The sequence below is a fragment of the Vigna angularis genome, chromosome 1, assembly GCF_016808095.1.
Source record: "Vigna angularis cultivar LongXiaoDou No.4 chromosome 1, ASM1680809v1, whole genome shotgun sequence".
NCBI classification, from domain to species: domain Eukaryota; kingdom Viridiplantae; phylum Streptophyta; class Magnoliopsida; order Fabales; family Fabaceae; genus Vigna; species Vigna angularis.
This window is the reverse complement of record NC_068970.1, coordinates 4,335,988-4,346,183: the sequence shown is the minus strand read 5'-3', so window position 1 is coordinate 4,346,183 and position 10,196 is coordinate 4,335,988.

Below are 10,196 nucleotides of genomic sequence, written 5' to 3'. Positions count from 1 at the left end.
TTTACATATTACATATTTACTTCATTTTTAAGATAAATTAGATGTTAATTCTTGTTTATTTTGTTATGAATGAGATTATTATTATTAAATAAATTATAAATTTAATTCAGTCTTATATAGTTAAATTATAAAATAAGATTTATATTCATTTATATTATAAAGTAGTATTAGGATCTGTGACATATTCTTTTCACCTATTATTTACCTGGCTTTAAAGATAAGATAGCTGCTTTAGATTAGTTAGAACTATGTTGGAGATAATAAGACAAACAGCATGGTTATATAATTTAACACTTTTTTTGGTGGTGTGCTCAAGAAAATTTATATTACCATGAGCATTGCAGATTGATCCTATTATCGGAATCTAGAGATGAAGCTTCTTGTGGCATAGATGGTGTACGAAGTTTGAAGTGTAAAAACACTGGATTTATATGAAGAAGACATTAATGCTATTAGAGAGAGAAGACAAAGAAAACAAAAAGGATATGAAAAAGTGTTTTGTGCAGATGATTATGATGAGAGAAACAGAGCATGTGCTTGATTAAGACATAAATGGGAATCTGCGCATGGATCACTGCTAAATTAATGACCTTAATTAGTTTAATATCGTCCATGGATTCATATGAATCAGATTTCAAAAAGATTTCATTGATTAGCAATAACACATAATACAGCTGTCGTTTTAACACTGAGTTCAGTTCCTCGTGACAAATTTTCCCACATCCAAATTCTGCATAATAAATAAGATCTCTATTTTGAAAAATAATTCTTGTAAAAAGCTTTTAAAATAATAAAAAAAATTGCATTTTAAATCCTTTCTTCTCATAAAAAAAATTATTGTTTGAATTTGTAAATTTACATAACATCTTAAAATGGCATCTTAGACTTTTTCTCTCCAATCTTTTTCAGTATTCGAAATTATTACATAGTTGACTTATCTAGTGAATATAATTGGTAGATTATTTATCATTTTAAATATTTTTTATATATAATAAATAAAATAATAATTAAAAGAGAAATGGATTTTTCCATTTGTTCTTACTCAAACATTTTTTTATATTTTCATTTATTTCTTATCTTTTTCTTCTCCTTTTTTATTTTTTTAAAATTACATTATTCAGTTTAAAGAAGACTCGGTGATAAAAAATAGTGACATTACATTAGAGTATAATTTGAACGTGTTTATTTTCTAATGCCATTTTTTTGTTTAAAAAATAATTATGTGTTTTACAGGAAACTAAAACAAATAAGATGAGCAATAAAACTAATTTTGTTTATTTAATGATAGACATACTAAACATAATTATGATGAATATGTATTTAGAAAATTAAATAAATATTAAAGCGAAGGATAAGTTTGCTTAAAATTTATTTAAATATTATGTAAATATGTCTATTCTTATTACTTTACATTTATCAGTTATATATACTATTAATAGATACATGTGATTTAATAATATAATTTAGAAAAAATAAACACGTTGTAGTTAGAACATAACAAATAAAATATTAAAATTAATAGGTATTTTAAAATAATGAGATCAAATATTTTAATATTAAAATAATTTAATAATATAAATATAATTTTATATACTCATTTTATTGTCTAAAACATTTGTCATTTCTCTAAAACTCATTATCTAAATTTTCCTATTTCTATCTAAGAATTATAACTCCTGAGACATATGTTTAATGATTAGAACATATATGGAAAGATCACCATAGTGAGTTCTTCACTTTCAACTGATTAATATTTTATATAAAGTAAGTTAGTTTATACTCCTTTTCATTTAATGTTCAGTTTAAGACAAATAACAAGATAATATGTGTAACGTCCCAATATCTCACGCCAGATAATTCATAATTTATATATTGTAACATTACATTTACGGTAATATCCCGTAATCTCACACTTATAAATTCATAATTAATATATGTCTACACATGTTTTAAACTCAGATTTCAACTATAATCTCATAAATATAATTCGAATTCTTCTAACTTATTCTTCTGTCTCTCCCTTCATTGGCATTGGATCAGACGACATTCCTTCATCTGCTCCCGTATAACGAATTATACGATCATCGCACATACCCAAACACAAAACAAACACAAACAAGTAGGGTGAGCTAACATGCAACAAATCATTTAAAACATGTATAATTACCTTGATATAAATATCATATAATAATTATGTTCGACACCCTCATACCACAATCCCTATTAGACACTCGTCTCACAATACCCAATAGACACCACAATACCCAATAGACACTCATCCGGATGATACGTTGATGAGCGGTCACGTGAGGTTATGCACTTGGAATGACTTCTACTTCTTCTTACAAATACACTTCCAAAATACTTCATACCATTCACAAGGTTAGTCCCCTCACTATGTCCAAAACCGGCACATAGACCAGGACCTCCTGCTCCTCTCACCACATAATTCATCCCTCTCTACTTGAGACTAGATGATTATTAGAGTATCAGGATAACCTCCAACTACGGGACCCTCAACATCAACATATACACAAATACTATAATATTACTGAATCTCTCCACGAGACTCATGCCATACTCATATTCCTCAACTCATATTATACCATTACGAAATCTACCCCTAATCCTCATACACATACCCTGACATTACAGAATCTCTCCGCGAGACTCATACCATACTCACATTCCTCGACTCATATTATACCCTTACGACATTTCCCCGTAATACTCATACATGTGTAGATGCATAAATTCAAATCAAATAAACTTCAATCATTTCAGAAATCATACAAACTGAATATATTCCAACAAGATATATTACATGATAATTTAACAGTACATAATCTGTACACAAGATTTAAGTTAAAAACCTGTCGAGTAGACTTCCAGGAAAGAGAGGTGCGTCACAATGGACAACTTAAGTACCAAGTCTTTCCTTAGCCAAAGTGTTCCTCAACTAGTTTTTAACAAATTTCTTATTAACAGATTCAAAACAACAACATATAATATTTATACCGAATATCAATATAGATAAACATACAGTAAGCATTAACAATATTCATACATAATTTCAAGACATGAATAGTAATAAAACAGTACTAAATCATAATATAAAAGCTTAGAAAAGTTAGCTCCCCTACCTCTATTCCAGACTTAATCTCCTGCTCCGAATTTGTTTCCCCCGAAACCCTTCAGAACCTCTACTCTTCTTGCAACTAAAAATTTCTCCCTAACTCTTTCTTCTCTATTTCTCAAGCTCTCACTTGATTCCTCTTTTCTTGGTGCAAAATACCCTTCCCTCCTATGGCTATTTATAGTAAAAAAAATTTACTATTCATTAATATTTTAATATTATTTATTATTTTAATATTATTTAAAAATAATATTTCAATCATTTTCTCACCAAATCTGATCCTAATTTCTACCTACTACTTACTTCCATGCTAAGGAATCCAAATGCTGAAAATTTATTTTTACTATTTACTATTCACTTTTACTATTCACTTTTTACTATTCACTTTTTACTATTCACTATTCAATTTTTACTATTCGATTTTTTTTAAAAATTTACTAAATAAGTTATCAAAAATTTTAACTTCTCCTTATAAAATTACTATAATTTTATATCCAAAATTTATATTTTTCTATCCATTAAAATTATTATTACTAATAAAATGCTAAAATTTACTATTATAAATTTTTTCATGGGTTTTACATTCTCCCCAACAACAAAAATTTTCGTCCTCGAAAATTCGAAAATTCGATATAAAAAAATAAAGTTATGATTATTTCACCTTATCTTCTAGTTTCCTTATAAACTCATTTACTCTACTCATTTTGTGCATAAAATTTCTAGCATCTCAAATTGAAATGTACTCACGAAAAAATTAAAATCATAAACCTTCAGAACACTCTTACTTGTCACTTCTAGCCTCGTCAAAACCACCATTACACATACCCCACTAGTCTCAAAATAATCCATTAATGTTTTAAAAGAACTCATTACTCATAAACTATTAATCACAAAATTCCAGAAAACTTTTCATTCCTACTATAACCAGAAAGTGATTCTCCTTATAGATCCCTATTTAAGACTTTCATGACCCTGTAAAACTCTAAGAATCATTCTTTTTCCGTAACAACCTTCCATTATATTTTCTCAACACAATTTCTACTCCTAGAAATCGTACACCTCTAAAAGCCACTTATGTTTACCAAAATTATACTAGATTGTTCCACCTTACCCTCTACTTCTATTCTCCGTAAAATTTATAATTACTCTGATGATTACACGGAGTCCAAAACACTATTACTAAACAATTCATCTTTTATGTTTTTCTTTTCTATACCCATTTAACAAGAACTTGTCCAAAATAATACCTATATTGAGTATGCTTTATAACATCCATAGAAACCCTTCCACACTTAAGATCATGCATCATTTCCTTCACTCGTCCTTGATGAACTTATCTGATTCTCGGTAATATTGCCTTTACCCTTAACTACAACAGTCAACTCACAATTCTTGAAGACCATAAACTTCTAAAAACATATTGGAACATGACCAAACCATCCTTTCGATCATACTCTAGACTACAATATCTATCCTTCACTTGCATTGGTCAGATATCCCTAAAATACTAGTCCTCATCCTTTATTTAACCTACACTAAATGTTGAACCACTATTTTCTTCACCTGATAAACACTTCTGAAATACTTAACAAAACTAGAATAATCAAACTTCTTTCGAGATTATACTCCAAATTACCTCAACCTTCATGTAATTATTTTCCTAGCAAACATTACTAGCCTAACTTAAAACATTCTTCAAGAATTAACTTATAAACTCTAAATCTTAGGAATATAAACCTTGTCCTCAAAATACCTTCCCACATCCTAAGCTAATATGAATTCACAAACTTAATGTTGTCTCTAATCCAGTACCTAACAATTGTGTATCTCTGATAAGACTCAACAGATCACTCAATCAACAATGTTATAAATTCTGAAACCACTTATTTTAATCTCAATAAGGCCGAATTTAAAGCTAACTAGATTCCTTATCAGTACTGCACCCACTCATTTAAATAAACCACTTATGCCACATAAGTTAAATGATCTAGAGAGATTATCAAGGCAATCAACCACAACCAACCTCAATTATAACGTGCTTCCCTAGATCAAAACCATATCCCCAGGATATTTAGTGTTAACCAAATCTTAAATTTTTATCTTATGCGAACTAAAAGTAAATATAAATAAGTTCACTCACACACATCATTGGTCAGAGATCAAGGTGCGACATATAAATCTTTACCCATCCTTTACATCACCATTGAGGTTTGAATACTACCATATAACTATACCTGATGAAAATTGCTCCAATCACAACCTACAACTTCTTAATTATTCCAAATTCCCTAATCACATTAGTATTGCAACTCTCCTTTTTATCTATTTCCAAACTCTTCTTCTTCCTTATCTTGCCATGTTCATAATATTAATTCAACTTACACTACCTCTACTAACTTTAATATTCCAAAATTAATAAGATTTTCAACCATAAGTCATGACTCTTTAATCCTCTCATAAAAATACCAAAACATTGCATAAGCTGAAAGCCAAAATTTTCGTACCTGGATTTTCTCTACCACTCATCATACCAAAATCACATACTCTCAAATTTTACCTCTAATACATTTACTGGAAAAATCTAACCATCTCTTTTTGATCATCCATTTAGCTTAGAATTCATTCAATACTTCATTCTTCTCTAAAGACCTTGTGTTCTCTTAACTTACAAATTTCTCCTCCTACTAAACTTTCTCTCAATCCTCTTTATGCCTTATATCACTTCTCTTCTACTCTTCTTCGTCTAATATTTGATTTATCCTTAATCTACTTTAGTATTCCTATCCTTTTTTATTTTAAACTTTATCTTCAAATCTTCCACCATTTTTTTCTTCAGATTCCAACCATTACTGATACATCGATCCATGTTACCAATCTCACACAATGCCACTCCGTTTCTCACCAACACTTCCCTCTCTTCTGACTTCTAACATTACTGATATACTAAACCAAACTGATTTCTCAAACCTTGCTACATTCATGCTTATCCAAAGCTTCTCTTAATCTAGCCTTTGAACTTAACTCCTTTTTGTGAAACGTAAGATATCTAATCTCCTGATTTTGTCCTGCAAACATCTTAAAACATAACTTCTAAACACCAACATCTTCACTTATCCTTTGAAACTCAAATTCTAGTATTATATCTCCCTATGAAGGCTTTAACTAATTCTAATATCTTTCATAAACCTTGAGAATTAAGAAAGGAAAATCATCTCTCGTAAAAGTCATGAGTAGTTAGACACAATACTCTACTATCTAGACTTGGAGAAAATGGTAAGTATACCATTTAGACTCAATTCTTCATAGAGAAGACACGACAGACCCATGACACAAAGGTCATCCTAAGGACGAACTGCTCTGATACCATTAATGTAACGTCCCAATATCTCACGCCAGATAATTCATAATTTATATATTGTAACATTACATTTACGGTAATATCCCGTAATCTCACACTTATAAATTCATAATTAATATATGTCTACACATGTTTTAAACTCAGATTTCAACTATAATCTCATAAATATAATTCGAATTCTTCTAACTTATTCTTCTGTCTCTCCCTTCATTGGCATTGGATCAGACGACATTCCTTCATCTGCTCCCGTATAACGAATTATACGATCATCGCACATACCCAAACACAAAACAAACACAAACAAGTAGGGTGAGCTAACATGCAACAAATCATTTAAAACATGTATAATTACCTTGATATAAATATCATATAATAATTATGTTCGACACCCTCATACCACAATCCCTATTAGACACTCGTCTCACAATACCCAATAGACACCACAATACCCAATAGACACTCATCCGGATGATACGTTGATGAGCGGTCACGTGAGGTTATGCACTTGGAATGACTTCTACTTCTTCTTACAAATACACTTCCAAAATACTTCATACCATTCACAAGGTTAGTCCCCTCACTATGTCCAAAACCGGCACATAGACCAGGACCTCCTGCTCCTCTCACCACATAATTCATCCCTCTCTACTTGAGACTAGATGATTATTAGAGTATCAGGATAACCTCCAACTACGGGACCCTCAACATCAACATATACACAAATACTATAATATTACTGAATCTCTCCACGAGACTCATGCCATACTCATATTCCTCAACTCATATTATACCATTACGAAATCTACCCCTAATCCTCATACACATACCCTGACATTACAGAATCTCTCCGCGAGACTCATACCATACTCACATTCCTCGACTCATATTATACCCTTACGACATTTCCCCGTAATACTCATACATGTGTAGATGCATAAATTCAAATCAAATAAACTTCAATCATTTCAGAAATCATACAAACTGAATATATTCCAACAAGATATATTACATGATAATTTAACAGTACATAATCTGTACACAAGATTTAAGTTAAAAACCTGTCGAGTAGACTTCCAGGAAAGAGAGGTGCGTCACAATGGACAACTTAAGTACCAAGTCTTTCCTTAGCCAAAGTGTTCCTCAACTAGTTTTTAACAAATTTCTTATTAACAGATTCAAAACAACAACATATAATATTTATACCGAATATCAATATAGATAAACATACAGTAAGCATTAACAATATTCATACATAATTTCAAGACATGAATAGTAATAAAACAGTACTAAATCATAATATAAAAGCTTAGAAAAGTTAGCTCCCCTACCTCTATTCCAGACTTAATCTCCTGCTCCGAATTTGTTTCCCCCGAAACCCTTCAGAACCTCTACTCTTCTTGCAACTAAAAATTTCTCCCTAACTCTTTCTTCTCTATTTCTCAAGCTCTCACTTGATTCCTCTTTTCTTGGTGCAAAATACCCTTCCCTCCTATGGCTATTTATAGTAAAAAAAATTTACTATTCATTAATATTTTAATATTATTTATTATTTTAATATTATTTAAAAATAATATTTCAATCATTTTCTCACCAAATCTGATCCTAATTTCTACCTACTACTTACTTCCATGCTAAGGAATCCAAATGCTGAAAATTTATTTTTACTATTTACTATTCATTTTTACTATTCACTTTTTACTATTCACTTTTTACTATTCACTATTCAATTTTTACTATTCGATTTTTTTAAAAAATTTACTAAATAAGTTATCAAAAATTTTAACTTCTCCTTATAAAATTACTATAATTTTATATCCAAAATTTATATTTTTCTATCCATTAAAATTATTATTACTAATAAAATGCTAAAATTTACTATTATAAATTTTTTCATGGGTTTTACAATATGCATGTGTCGTTCAATCTCTTACTATTTCTCACAAGTTATATTACATTAAACATAAATTATAAATCTTTGTCTCTTTATCATATTTTAAAATTAATTAAAAATATACATAAACTTTATTTAAATATTATGTAAATATATATATTCTTATTACTTTACATTTATCAGTAATATACAAAATTTAACAGATATACATGTGATTTAATAAGATAATTTAGAAAAATAAATTTTTAATTAAAACTTTTAACTATTGACTAATTTTTCAGTTGTAGTCCGTTTATATATTTCTTGTTGGATGTACCCTAAGAAAAATATTAGCTAATAATATACTCTCAATATAGTTTAATACATTTACTATTAGTGGTTGAAATATATTAAGAATTATTTGATTATAATAAATAAAACGATTATTTTGGCTTAAAAGATTTTATAATTTCCTGTATTGTTCAATAAATAATTAAACGTGTGTGGCAAAAAATATATATCAAATAGTATGGTAATATATTTTTTATGAAATTGCAATGAACCTAGACAAAAAAAAGAAGAGAAGAATATTTAGGCAGAATTATTATTGTTTTAATAAACTGAATTAATAAAGACGTGTTTAAATTTTAGTTCCAAAATTTGAAACCAACTTTTATCTTTCATTGATATTTTGTCAATGTATTGAATAAATTTTCTTCTCGCAGACACAGAGTTTATTTCAAATTTCAATTAAATTAAAATTATAACAAATTATACTTTATTTTACCTCTAGTTGAATTTAATTCAACTCAACATTGTAACTCAAATTCAAACTCTCACCAAATAAGCGTAGTTTGAGTGGACTAAGATTTCAAAAATTTGAACGTCGTAAATTTAAAACAGGCCGCAAACACCAACGTTGGAGATGAAAATGGGCCTTTCAGTTTCTTTCTTGCAAAGGCTTATGTACTTTTGGCACCACCTTTTGGGTATTTTTTATAAGCAACTTTTATTTATATATTTCTTATACTTCTATTTTTTTAATTGTACAAAACGGATAAATATCTGCACTCACTTCAGCTATGTGGCTAATGTTTCATTGATTAAATCATATTTTCCATAATTATATTTTTGGAAACACTATTTCTATTAACATTGTTTTTTAAATATTTTTATATTTATTAAAATGAGATGAAAGCGGAAAGTTATACAATACAGTAATTTTAATTTACATAAAAATATACCGTTTTCACTCTGAACAAAGGAATGTCCGTTCTCACAGTCAAAATTTCAAAAATAATGTAACGAGTCTCAAATTAAACACATTTCTCTACTGTTTTCTTTCTTCCAGGTTCTGGAAAACTTTATCTTTATCTTTTTTTTTTAATAATGGTGTTCCTTCTTGTTGGATGTTCTTATTTTGTTCTTGATTCTTCATTATTCTTCTTAGATCTTCCACTGTTACAACCATTACATCTGCTGTTCTTTGTCTTCTTCTTTCACGTTATTTCCAAAAATTTAATTTTGAAAGTACGCTTTTCCAGAATTTTATTCACTGATATAATTGGTATACATTCAAGATTTTGTTAAATATATTTTAGATACATTCCTGATTGATTTTTACACATTTTGGCTGTATTCACGTCTTCAGATTGCATCGTTTTCCAGAACACATTTGTGATTGTTTTTTCAAAGGGAAAAACAAACATGTGCACTATATTCACATGGTTTGAGGGTTATCGATAATGTAGGGGCGTGGTTTGGAACACCAACGATGAACAACTTCCACACACAAACAAAATTGTGGACACCAATGATGTTTAACTTGTTCC